This window comes from Staurois parvus, unplaced genomic scaffold (assembly GCF_062004578.1).
Source record: "Staurois parvus isolate SC_StPar_1 unplaced genomic scaffold, SC_StPar_1.0 ptg000694l, whole genome shotgun sequence".
NCBI classification, from domain to species: Eukaryota; Metazoa; Chordata; class Amphibia; order Anura; family Ranidae; genus Staurois; species Staurois parvus.
In genome coordinates, this window is record NW_028318490.1 from 1,112,042 (window position 1) to 1,125,313 (window position 13,272).

Sequence of the window (13,272 nt, forward strand, 5' to 3'; positions counted from 1 at the left end):
ATTAAATGGCCATGTGAAGGAAGGAGTGGGAGGAGTGAAGTGGTCATGTAAAGGAAGAAATTTTACCCCTCTTACTTCCTTTAAATGCCCATTTCATCCACCCACCTTCACTGTGAAATGGGCATGTAAAGTAAGGAGAGGTAAAATAGGCATGTAAAGCAAAGGGAGGATTTTCACCCTACCTTCCTTCACATGCCCATTTCATTCTCCCCACTCCTTTGTTCACATGGCCATTTCCCTCCCCAACGAAGTGGTATATACATGTGTATATATAAGTGTATAGTTATGTTCCTTTTAAATTAATTGCTTCAATACTTTTAGCCTCTTCCTGCTCAGGCCAATTTTCAGCTTTCAGCACTGTTACACTTCGAATGACAAATGCAGTCATGCAACACTGACTGTACCCAAATTAACTTTATAAAAAAAAATTCACACAAATAGATCTTTCTTTTGGTGGTATATAAATCACCCTTTGTTACTTTTTATTCTTTGCTAAATAATTAAGAAAAGACCTAAAATTTTGAAAAAAAAATATTTCTGCTTTTGTTATAAAACTGTTACAAATAAATAATCTTTCTTCATAAATTTAGGCCAAAATGTATACTTCTACCCGAATCAGTGTATATTATGGGCGGATTCTGTGGGACATCAAGTGGATGGGCCCTGGGCAATGTTGGTGGTCAGGGGGGCCAAGCCTAAAACTGTGTAAGGAGCCGCTTAATTTCTAATCAAAGCAATAAAAATAATTAACGAGCGCTCAGAGATAAATGATAAGCAGCTAGCATGAAAGGCACAAACCCCAAACCTTCACACTATAAATAAAACACATGCAGCGCTAAAAAGAAATAATGCATATATCATAGATCTGATGTTAAATAAAAGAAATATGTGTTAAGCTCTAGGTGCTTAACCTCCCTGGCGGTATTCCCGAGTGTAGCTCGGGGTAGAGTTTTAGTACCAAAAGCGGTAACCCCGAGCTACACTCGGACTTACCATGCGGCGCTGCATAGGGAGTCCCTGCAGCACTTACCTTGTCCTTCGCTCCCGCGATGTGTCCCCTGCAGCGTCCCCGGCCATCTCCTCCGGCCGATGCCGGCATCCGGCTTCTGTGTTCCGGTCCCCGTGACGTCGGGACGTACGGGCGTCGGCGGCGGGAAATTTGAAAATTTTAAAAAATGTCATTTTTTTCAAAACACATTTTTCACAGTAAAACATTGCTGTTTCAACCCATTTCACATACATATTGTCCCTAGTGCTTTGTCCTGTGCCCTGCCTACATTTTGTCTGTTCTTTCTGCCTGGAAACTGAGAAACGTCCATGGCGTCCAAAAAGTGTCCCTTTAGGTCAAAAGCGGGTTTAGACCAGCTAGAGAACAGCGATAGTAAATCAGAACCACTTGCAGAATTGAGTGATAATGATTCGTGGGGAAATTCGTCATCAGACACTGAAACCGATTTTGCGACTTTGCTCGGCAATGTACGAACTTGGCGCTCTACTTCAAATTTCAGTGTTTTCGGTTTGATTATATTATTGAATTAAATGTATTATTATTATATTATTATTATTTATGATTATTTATTAAATTATAATTTATGATTTAGTGTTTCAAATTTTATCATACCCGGGATGTTTAATAGACTTTTGTTCGGACAGATTTCAGTGAGTTATTCCTAAAAATTACAGCCTACAATAAAAAAACTACATATTTCCATGCAAAATAATGGTACCGCTTTCAGCACCAAAAATCTGAAATAATCATACCGCCAGGGAGGTTAAGGTGATGAAAAACGTCCTCAGATACTAATCAATAGTCCCAAAGTGCAAAGATGGTCGACTCCGTGCTGAAAGGTGTGTAAATATTATGCACTCACCAGAAGGCGCATAATAAGCGCATTTGAGTTGTCAGACCACTCCTGGTACTAGAAAGCTGAAGTAGTGCAGATCATCTAGCAGGCTGTCACTCTGGTAGGGATGCACCTTTCACTAGCCAGCAGAGGGATTCCAGACATCCAGAAACACTTGGTGTGGCCTAATCCAGACTCCTCAACCAGGGCACTCATACAGGATATCCACCTTGAGAAAGGGGGGGGCTTGACCGAACAGCCCACCCCAAAAAACACTGATAGTGTAGTATGTTCAAAGAAATTCTTTATTGAAGAGTAAAGTAACCAACTCACAGGATATCCCAGAATCAAAGATGGCCGCCGGCCTCCACGAGGTACGGAGCGGCGTGACGTCACCGGCTAGGCTCCACCCTTAATTTCTAATGGCTGCCCTGATTTTTTAAGCATTTTCTTATTGAGTTGCTCTTGTAGTTCAAGTCACTGTTTAATTGTTGCCCAGTTCCTATTAACAATCGTATGACACACCCGTTTGTCTTTTGAAATTGTTTTCCATATAATTTTTAGTTCTTATTTTTCTCAGTGATAGCAAACTATCCATGTCCTGTGATAAAACAGGCCCAAATAATCAGGCTTCCTCCACCATGCTTCACATTTGGGATGAGGCCTTGGTGGGCCTAATTTTTTTCCTCTAAACATTGTATTGTGTGTTTCTGTCTTGGAGTTGGATATTTATCTTATTCATCTACAGATCCTTGCCCTAGAAGCTTTATGGAAAATTCAGGTTGTCTTAACATTGTTTTTCTAGGAGAGCAGCAATTTCTTAGTATTTCCATGAATATCACATATGTTCAGGGGTTTTCTCTTTGTGGAGTCCTGAGAATCCAAACAAAAAGGAATATTTGAAAGAAGACATCTAGACTGGAGTGGTTTTAAGCAGAAAAATACTTGTTGAGTACATAGCATTCAAAAGCCAGTGTGTGTCTAGAGTGTTTGTATCCACTTCATCAGAGCAGTACTGGATAAACTGTAGTGGCTTAAAAAAGCCATATCATTAAGGTGATAGTAAACCCAAAGGCAAACATTTATTTTATTTGCATCTGGTCATCCGACCAGTAAGTCTGTTGTTTTTCAACAGAACAAGGTGTTCTGCAGACATAGCAGTTTAGAATATTGAGACAAACCATTTGTCATTGACAGGAGTGCTTACAATGACCAGTGTTTATTTATTTATTTGAAACTTTTATTCCAAAATGTAACTGCTTGTGTAGCTGCAGCGTGAGCTGGTGTTTGGCTTCAATTTGTTAGTGTATCTAAATCTGCTAGTATACCCAATACTCCCCTCCCCCCAGGACTGACAATGCTGCTATTCAAATGTGTGTCTCTGTGGCCCCTTCATCCAGAGAATAGGCACTCTAATATAGGAGGTGTGTTACTGGCCTGATCACCAGGTGAAAACAGAGGTGAAAAAGCCTAAAATAAGAAAACTAATGCAGCCACCACATCTAATGGCTGGTAAGGTGCAATATATTACATTTTTGGCTTTGGCTTTAATACCAATGCAAAGTATAACTAAAGGCAAAACTTTTTCTTAGTTATGGATGGGGTGGAGAGGGATTAGGACAACTGTCAGTTAATTTTTGCTGTCTGTGCCCCTTGTAGGGAGACTCACCCTCTCTATTTATCATGTTTACCATTATCATTGAAAGTGAAAGTAAAAGAAAATCCCGAATTTTGGGTTGTCCCCAGAAAAGTACTAGAAGGGAGATCTATCTTCCAATAGGAACATTAGTTCTGGTGACCTGGGGGTCCCCAAGGAATTCTTTTTACTTGCAGGGATTTCCTCTCACTTCCTGTTTTGGCCATTGGACAGAAAATGAAAGGAAATCTCTGCAATAGGACATAAATGGTGAAAAAAATCTGACAGGGGTTATAACCCTCCCTCGCTCTATCCAAAATGAACAAAAAAAAACGTTTTGCCTGTAGTTCAACTTTAAGCTGATTATTGTTTTCCATGAATAGTTAAATATATTAAACTAACATATATAATACTAAAATATAAACACTTTAAGATAATAAACACTATAAAATCATATATTGTGCATTGTATAAAGTGTTTATAATGAACAATTGCAATTGAATGTTCCATGTGTATGCTAAAATATACACCAAAACCTTTGTTTTGCAAAAAAAACACAAAAGTTTTGCAATTGAGCTAATTAATTAGCAGATTTTCTATTACATTCACCAAAGACACCTCATAAAATATTATCAATAGTTTTGTAAAGAAAATAAAAACCATTTGTAAAATATATATATAGAGACCTTCTCCTATAAAGTTATCATTGCCACTTTATTTAACTTAAAACCACATACTGTTAGTTAAATATTTTATCTCATCCCTGTTATTTTCAATACTCTTCATTATTTTGCAACATTTTGTTATATGGAAAATACACAAACGTAAGGATGTTGATTAGATGGTATTACCTGGTCCTTTGACAAAAAGATAATAAATGTAAGTTCTCAGTCAGGTCACTTTCTAACATTTGTATGTACCTGTTAAAAGAGCTGAGATACGTGCAGAAAATGGATGAGGACCACAGCAATATAGATGGTTAAAAATAAGTGGAGGATGAAAATGTGTAAATGATAAAGTATGTCAAAGTTAAAAGGACTATCAGGGAAAGTTATAGCAAAGGGAAAAGAGTAATAGCATTTTATAGCAAAGGAAAAAGTGGAGCGATTTTATGATCCTTCTTATTGTGGAGATATGAACTGCAACTTTACCAAGTTTAAGAACCTTCGACAGGTGCTTTGGTGTTACTATAGGTTTACTTTTCTACTTCCATTGGAATTCCATGACTCGTCCTTCTGAAAAGTACTCCCCTCCACAAGCATATATACTGTATGATATTTATAGTAATATAATGAATTACTTTTATTATATGATATTTATAGGATACTGGATCATGAAGGTAATATCACAAGTATAATACGATAATGGATTGTTCAAGGCACCACATTCTAATTACCGTATAGCAAAAATAAAATGGAGAAAGATGGATTTTTCAAGTTCCAGGACACAATTTAGATCAAACTTAAAATTAATACAAAACTATTTCTGTAATTGATTGTGTTCATTGTTATTTTTAGTTTTTGATGTAAGCTTCCTTATTCCCCCTGAAGAAGCAAGATCACCCATGAAATGCGTTGAGGCATGAAGCCCATGATGGAAGTCTCCCCAACAAGCACAGATCTGTTTGGACATCACTAACTATAATTGTGACTGTGTTGGTTTGAATCATTGTACAGGGTTTTTGGCCCTCATGGGCGATACTTAAAGGGAGGCTGCCACTCTGATTTAGCCCATATTGTTCTCATGTTTCTGGAGTTGTGTTAATAAAGTTTTGTATTACTTTTAGCCTTGGTCTAAATAATTATTATTATACAGGACTTATATAGCACCAACAGTTTGCACAGCGCTTTACAATATAGAGAGGGACAGTAAAATTTTGACACATTAAGTTCAGTACAGATGGAAAAGTGGGGCCCTGCTCAACGAGCTAACAATCTAAAGGGAGAGGGAGGTGGTACAAATGGTAATAGCTTTACCTTTTGCACCAATAGCACTTTACAATGTACAGGGAAACAGTACAGAAAAGAAGGAAAAGGGGGAACCTGCTCATGAATCTATCAATCTAAAGTGAATTGGAGGTGGTACAAAAGGTAATAGCTGCAGGGGATGATCTTATGATGGTGACTCAAGTACAGTTTTTAGGTTGACAGGTTAAGAGCTGACCGGACATACTGGGGTAGGGAGTTCCAGAGGATGGAAGAAGTTCTGGAAAAGTCTTAAAGGAGCGCTTGGGAGGAGGTAACAAGGCAGCTAGAGAGCAAGAAGTCTTAGAAAGAGCAGAGAGGACGATTTGGGCAATATCTGCAGATGAGGATAGTGATGTAGTTTGGACAGTGTTGTAAATGGCTGTGTATGTTGTGGTTAGTATTTTGAATTTTATATGATGGGCTAGTAGAAGCCAGTAAATTGTATTCTGGCACCTGAAAAATCCATCTTTCTCTAATGTAATTTTTCCAATGGAGGAAGTAGCAACCTTATCATCTTCCCATTATAAATTGTGGTTTGAAGGTCTTTAAAAATGCACTGAACAATGAATAGATAGATCTCTTAAGCTGACCATGCTTTTTTCTAGGTCAGGGCCCCTATCACCTCCAAATACTAATGTCACAAACTGGGTTTACCAATTTTTTAGTTGTCATCCTAAAGCTTCACATACTTTTCCTTCAAGAACCTTTAAAAATGTGTTTAATATAGGTACTATATGTCAAAGTAAGTGTTAGTTAATAAATAAATCCGCCCTTTAATATTATTACATAAATGAAGGAGAGACCATATTTTGGGAGTTTGGGTGCCATTCATTCATACTATAAACAGGTGATTTCAAAGAATTTACACATTTTTCTTGTAACTATAGATTTTTAATACTGTTGTGTAGAATAATTATATATACGGTAGTTCCTAGAATAAATAATTGCACTTAATTCATTTGAAGCAAATTTATCCAATGTATTCAGTGAAAATCAATAAATGGCATAGTCTCTGTTTACAGAAATACATTAATTTATTCTGTTAAGCATTCAATCACAAAGATGTCTGATGGCTTCTTGAAGAATGTTATTCCAGTCCAGTGTCTTGTATCACTTGTATAGTCAATTCTTCAATATTTCAAGCTTAGTGTTCACTCACAATAATGGCTCTGCCTGTCATACACAATGCTTGTCTAGTGATGGCTGCTTTATGAGGTTAACCATTATCTTTCTGAAAAATGTTGTCAACTATATTCATGAAACGTTTGACAATAGGGTTTACCACTTTGCCAGCATACTGTCTCCCTGTTATAGAGCCTTTTTCTGCAATCCATAAAGATCATGTCTTATCCCCAGACCATCGTTCTAGGAAAATAATTTGATGTTGGTGCAGAGGTTTTGGCATTGGTCAAAATGTGGTACTTTTTTAAAAGGTATCAAGATGTTATTCACATGACATTTTTTTTACTTGATAATGTTATAGGGATTGATTTACTAAGGGCAAAAATTTTATTTTTTTCTACATACTTACCTGTAAAATCCATTTCTTGGAGTACATCACGGGCCACAGAGCAGTCTATTCATGACTATGTGGGTTATAGGCCACCAATATGTGAATGGACACTGGCCAACCAATCAGAGAGGAGGTCCTCTCATATATAACCCCTCCTATGCAGGACGTATCTCCGTTTTTGTAGCAAGCAATGACATTTCCAAAAGAGGGGTGGGACCTCTGTTTCCCGTGATGTATTCCAAGGAATGGATTTTACAGGTAAGTATGTAGAAAAAATCCTATTTTCTTTATCGTACATCACAGACAGGACACAGAGCAGGCTATTCATGAGTATGTGGGATGTCCCAAAGCAATAAGAAATTGAGGGGATGGTGACACCATGATAGCCACCGTCAATAATCCCTCAGGACCAACTCAGCCGTTCGTAAAACATTGCGGCCAAAGGCAGAATCCTCTGTGGCTCTGACATCAACCTGGTATAATCTTGTGAATGTGTGAACCGAAGACCATGTAGCAGCCTTGCAAACCTGAGCCACTGACAACTGATGGTGGATTGCCCAAGATGCCACCAAACTCCTGCTGGAGTGTGCCTTCACCCGAAAGGGTGGGACTTTACCTTTCAAACCATGGGCTTGAATTATCATTTGATGGCTCCAATGAGAAATAGTTGCTTTGGACGCCACCTGCCCCTTACTAGGCCCCTCTGGCAGCACAAATAGAGAATCTAACCTCCTGACCTGTGCTGTTTCCTTCAAGAAGACCCTTACAGCATGAACCACATCGAAGGTATGCAGAGATCTCTCTCTTTCTGACTGAGGCCCAGGAAAGAATGAAGGCAGAACTATGTCCTGACTGAGATGAAAACCAGAAACCACCATTGGTAAAAAGTACAGATGAGGTCGCAACACCACCCTATCATAATGCAAAACCAGAAATTGTTCTCTGCAAGATAGAGCTGCCAGCTCCGACACCCTTCGTGCAGAAGTGCTTGCCACTAGAAACAACCCCTTACGATTCAACAGAACTAGTGGAATCTCTCCAATAGGTTCAAATGGTGGCTTTTGCAAAACCTCCGAAACCAGCTTCAGGTCCCAAGGACACAAAAGGCAACCTGACAGGTTTACTCCTTGTAAAAAGTGCGGACCAAAGAGTGAGACGCAATGGGCCTCTGGGAAAAAAAACTAATGTTGAAACCTGGCTCTCAATGGTACCAACAGCCAAATTCTTCTGCAACCCTGTTTGAAGAAAAGACAGAATCCTGCCAATCACATACTTTCGTGGGTGCCATTTGTGAACCTCACACCAGGCAATGTAAGCCTTCCAGGTTCTGCAATAAATGTTCCTAGAAACTGCCTTTATAGCACCCAACATGATGGGGATGACAGAATCCGAAACTCCCTTATCCTTCAGGATCTGGGTTTCAATAGCCACACCATCAAATTCAGCAACCATTAAGCTGGGTGCAATATAGGACCTTGAGTCAACAGGTCTAGCCAATATGGCAGGGCCCATGGCCCATCTACTGCCATCTTCACTATGTCCATGTACCAGGCCCTCCTGGGCCAGGCCGGAGCAATCAGTATCATCGGACTAGACTCCTCCCGAATCCTGCGTAAGAGACACAGCAGCAGCTGGATCAGAGGAAAGGCATAAATCAGTGAGAACTGGTTCCAAGGGATGACTAAGACATCTAACCCTGTCGCGCGAGGGTCCTTTACCCTGGACACAAAAAGACTGACTTTGTTGTTTAACCTGGATGCCAATAGATCTACATCCGGGCAACCCCATCGCTGTCAGAATTCATTGAAAACTTCGGGATGCAAAGTCCATACCCCTGGAATCAATTGCCAGCAACTGAGATAATCCACCTGCCAATTTTCCACACCTGGAAAAAACACTGCTGGCAAACTTGGAACATATCTCTTTGCAGCAGCAACAGCCCACGTGTGTCCTGGCCTCCAGATAAACAAAATATGGTATTTATCACCATTATAATATAAATGTCACCAGGAGCTTAGTTCTGGGTATTAGGGGTTAGGTTAAAGATGTAGTTAAATCACTGTGTAAATTTTTACCCATAGGTAAACTTATAATAAAGCTTACCTGTAGGTAAAATGAATGTCTCTTAAATGTTCACCGTTTAGGAGATATTCTGCGGAGCAGCAGCCGGTGACAATACCAGTGCATGTGCACTAAAGGAACAGCATACCCGTGGACATGCGTGGAAGTGACATCATCGGTGGCTCGGCCATTCAAGCAGCCCGCAAACCCAGAAGGAAGACCGGGTGAAAATGGAAGCATTCTGCAGAGGTGACAGCATGCTGCTGGAGGGCTTCATTCTAAGGTAAGTCTTTCATAATGTGCTGGTATGCAATGTATACTAGCACATCATGATATTACCTTGCAGCAGGAAACTTTACTACTACTTTCAAGTGGTTGTAAAGGCTCAAGGTTGTTTACCTTCATGCATTCTATGCATGAAGCTAAAAAACCTGCTGTTAGCTCCCCTGAGCCCCCTAATACTTACCTGAACCCCATTGTGACCCAGTGATGTGTACAAGAGCCTCAGCTCTCCTGAGACTCTTCTTCACAGCCAGTGATCCAATGAGGAGAGAGAGGGGACAGGACCAAGCCACAGCTCTGTGTGTGAATAGACATGCAGAGCAGCAGCTCGAGGGCGAGCCTGCTTGGGTGCCCCTATAGCAAGCTGCTTGCTCTGGGGGCACTTGGCAAGAGGGATGCCAGCCGGGGACCCCAGAAGAGGAGGATCAGGGCTGCTCTGTGCAAAACCACTGCACAGAGAAGGTAAGTATGACATGTTTGCAGGGGCGGACTGACAACTCATGGGGCCCCCGGGCAATAGGGGAACATGGGGCCCCTGTGTCCTTGCCCAAACTCAAAAAAGTCTATGAAAAAGGTACCAGGGGCATCTCATGGGGCCCCCTACTGACCCTGGGCCTTCGGGCAGTGCCCGAGTCCGCCCCTGCATGTTTGTTATTAAAAAAAAAAGCCTTTAACTACTTCTGTAAGAAGATTTCACCCTTCATGACCAGGCCATATTCTGTTATTTGGCACTGAGTTACTTTATCTGACAATTCCGTGATCATACAACACTGTACCCAAATGAAATTAATATAATTTTTCTCACACAAACTGAGCTTTCTTTTTGTGGTATTTGGTCACCACTGGGTTTTTTATTATATAACTGAAAAAAGACTGAAAATTAAAAAAAAATATTCTTTTCATTTCTGCTATAAAACATATCCAATAAAAAATATTTAAAAATCAAATTGCTTGATACATTTAGACTGAAATGTATTCTGCTACATATTTGTAGCACCCTCCTAGGTAGGTTGCTAGGATGTTTATAGTCTAGTTGAGTATAGTGTGGTCATCTACTTAACAGGAGACTGATAGGAAAGACATAACATAAAAGCTAATATAAAATGTGGTAGTTCAAAACGCCCCAATCAACTACACAATTCTGAATAGAGATAACTTTCCACCCTAGAAAGTTACAGAAAACAATTTTTTTACTCCAAAAGAATCACCTAACCCACCACTAGTGAAAACTCCCCTATGTAAAACATCAAAACGTGCCTTTCAAATAATAAATATCCAAACACATATCATCATACACAATATATCAATAAGCGTCCAGTGTCATATAGTCCAAAAAAAATTAATAAATCAAAAATGAAAAAGTGTTTAAATACGTCCCACTAGAAATCACTTCTTTCTAATGTTGAGATCCTCAAAGGACAGCTTCCGCAGAGACCCTCAAAGAAATCAAAAACTCAACATAGTGCATTAACTTAATAATGAAACTACTAAGCAATTTATTCACTCCCTTGTTATCTCTCGCATTAACTATTGTAACTCCCTCCTCATTGGCCTACCTCATCACAGGCTATCCCCTCTTCAGTCTATCATGAATGCTGCTGCCAGACTCATCCACCTTGCTAACCGTTCCATATCTGCCATCCCTCTCTGCCAATCCCTCCACTGGCTTCCCATTGCCAAACGAATAAAATTCAAAACATTAACAATAACATATAAAGCCATTTATAACTCTGCCCCAAATTAAATCACCAATCTTGTCTCCAAATATCACCCAAACCGTACCCTCCACTCCTCGCACAACCTCCTGCTCTCTAGCTCCCTTGTCTCCTCCTCCCATGCTCATCTCCAGGACTTCAACAGAGCCTCCTCCATCCTCTGGAACTCTCTACCCCAATTTATCAGACTATCGCCTACTCTGCTCACTTTTAGGCGATCTTTGAAAACCTATCTCTTCAGGAAAGCCTATTCTGCCCTCAGCTAATAATGGAATCTTCTATTCTTCCTACCAGTTCATCCCCCACAGTTATTACCTTTTCTACCACTAGCCCCTCCATCCTAGATTGTAAGCTCCAAGAAGCAGGGCCCTCCTAACCCTCTTGTATTGAATTGTATTGTTGCTGTATTTTCTCCCGTTATATTGTAAAGAAGCTGAGCAAACTGTTGACGATATATAAATCCTGAATAATAATAATAATATTAATAATAATAATAATAATTACTGTATTATTAACAATTTGCCACTTTTGCATAAGCTAGATCTTATCACAAAATGTTTATGTTTCTGTTCTGGTTTTTAAAATTTCGCTGTTTAGGAGGCTTCTTATACAGATGGACATAGGTGGTTTGGAATGTGGTTTTTATTACCCCAAATTTTCCTCCAGTATCCTAACCCCACATCTATAACCTGAACTGCATCTGAAACCCATATAACATTCAATTCAATGCAGAGGACAGACTGATTTCAAGCAATGTGTGGACAAGAGCCCTGAAAAGACCTCATGTTTCTTTTTGTTCCTTTGTTTGACCCAGGGAAGTTAAACTGATAGAATTCACAGCAAGAAGGACAAAAAGATGCTTTAATCGTCTAATGGGAATTTGAGTAGCTGGGCGTAGTAAAGCACAGGGAGAAGAAAGTGTACTTGTACAGTTATAACAGAGGCAGCAAAGGAACACATTCATACATCAGCTAGTGTGGGCAAAATATTTTATAATAGAGTAATTTGACCCAGAGCTTAGTAATGACATCTTCTGATTTCAACAGTCCAGTCATATGCAACTCAAAATGCTGTTGTTTCTTATTTTTCTTGCACGTGTGTAAGCAGGTTACAATTGAGCTAGTTACGTGCTGCCTTGGACAGGAGGGTTGGAGTTAATGTTTTAATCGGGTTTTTTGCTTGGTGGCCTTCTTTGGATTCAACCCACCAATCTTGTGATATAAAAGAGGGACAGTGGTCCGGAGCAGAGAAACCCAGGGGTTGTGGAGAGAGAGTCCAGGGCCCTGTTTTTGTCTGTGATCTGTGACAAGTACAGCCATTGAGGAACCCTCAAGATGTAGATGAGACCTGGGGTTTGCCCCAAAGACACCAGCCACTGGGGAATGCCACTGATGGAACTTTTAGCACATCTACTCTACCTTTGGAGGTATACCAGGGAAGCACATAGCTGGAGTTAGGATTAGAGATGTAGAGACAAGAACTCTACATCCATGTTCAAAGTCTTTCTTAAGTAAAGTGTTGAAACCTTTCCTTCTGCCTGGTCTGAAGTCATTTAAAGGAGTGAAATGCAAGTAACCGGCTCATTTCTACAGCGGTTGGGTCGCAGCACTAAGGAGTCATTCTGGTTCAGTGCAAGAAGTGGTAATCTACAGTTCGTTTATGCAGCCTGTCAGTAGCGTGTACCCGCTATAGGTGGAACAACCTCTAGCAGTGAGGGAGATGTTGTCGACACTCCTTCAGCCATGGTCTGTCTCCCACAGCAACAGAAGTGGACTTGCACTGCAGAGGTCCCCATTTTTTACAGAGGTATGGAATTTCAAGAATTAAGTCAAGTGCACGTGTGGCGCCTGTACTAGGTGCACAATGGTACCCACTCTGCTACTGGGAACGGTAGTGGAAAACACTGGACAGGTGGTTGTGGATAAGGCTCAACATGTCCCTCCAAATTGCAAATTACAGTGGGAGGATGTACAGTTACACAGGAAACCAAGAGTTAACTGGAGAACAGTTGTGAAGCAAGTGCATGGTTTACTAGAGTAAAGGTACCCCATGTGTAAAGTAGAGTGATCCAATTACAGGTGCTTGGCATAGCCCAGAAGAACCCACCCCGGGGTAGGCCTTCCATGTGACCCACACTTGGAGCCCAATGAGAAAGGGAACATCGAGGGAGTGTCACCCGCCTGCCCTACAAGTTATTGGGTATGCTTTGTAAAGTAAAACTTCATTGCATTATCTAAGCTCTGGGGCATATTCC

General features: G+C 40.3%; 1 protein-coding gene across 3 annotated transcripts in view; it reads left to right on the plus strand.

Annotated features, from left to right (window-relative positions):
• Nucleotides 1-13,272, plus strand: part of MACROD1 (mono-ADP ribosylhydrolase 1) — a 1,131,067-nt gene that overhangs the window by 1,053,329 nt on the left and 64,466 nt on the right. The gene's annotated exons all lie outside the window — the stretch shown is intronic.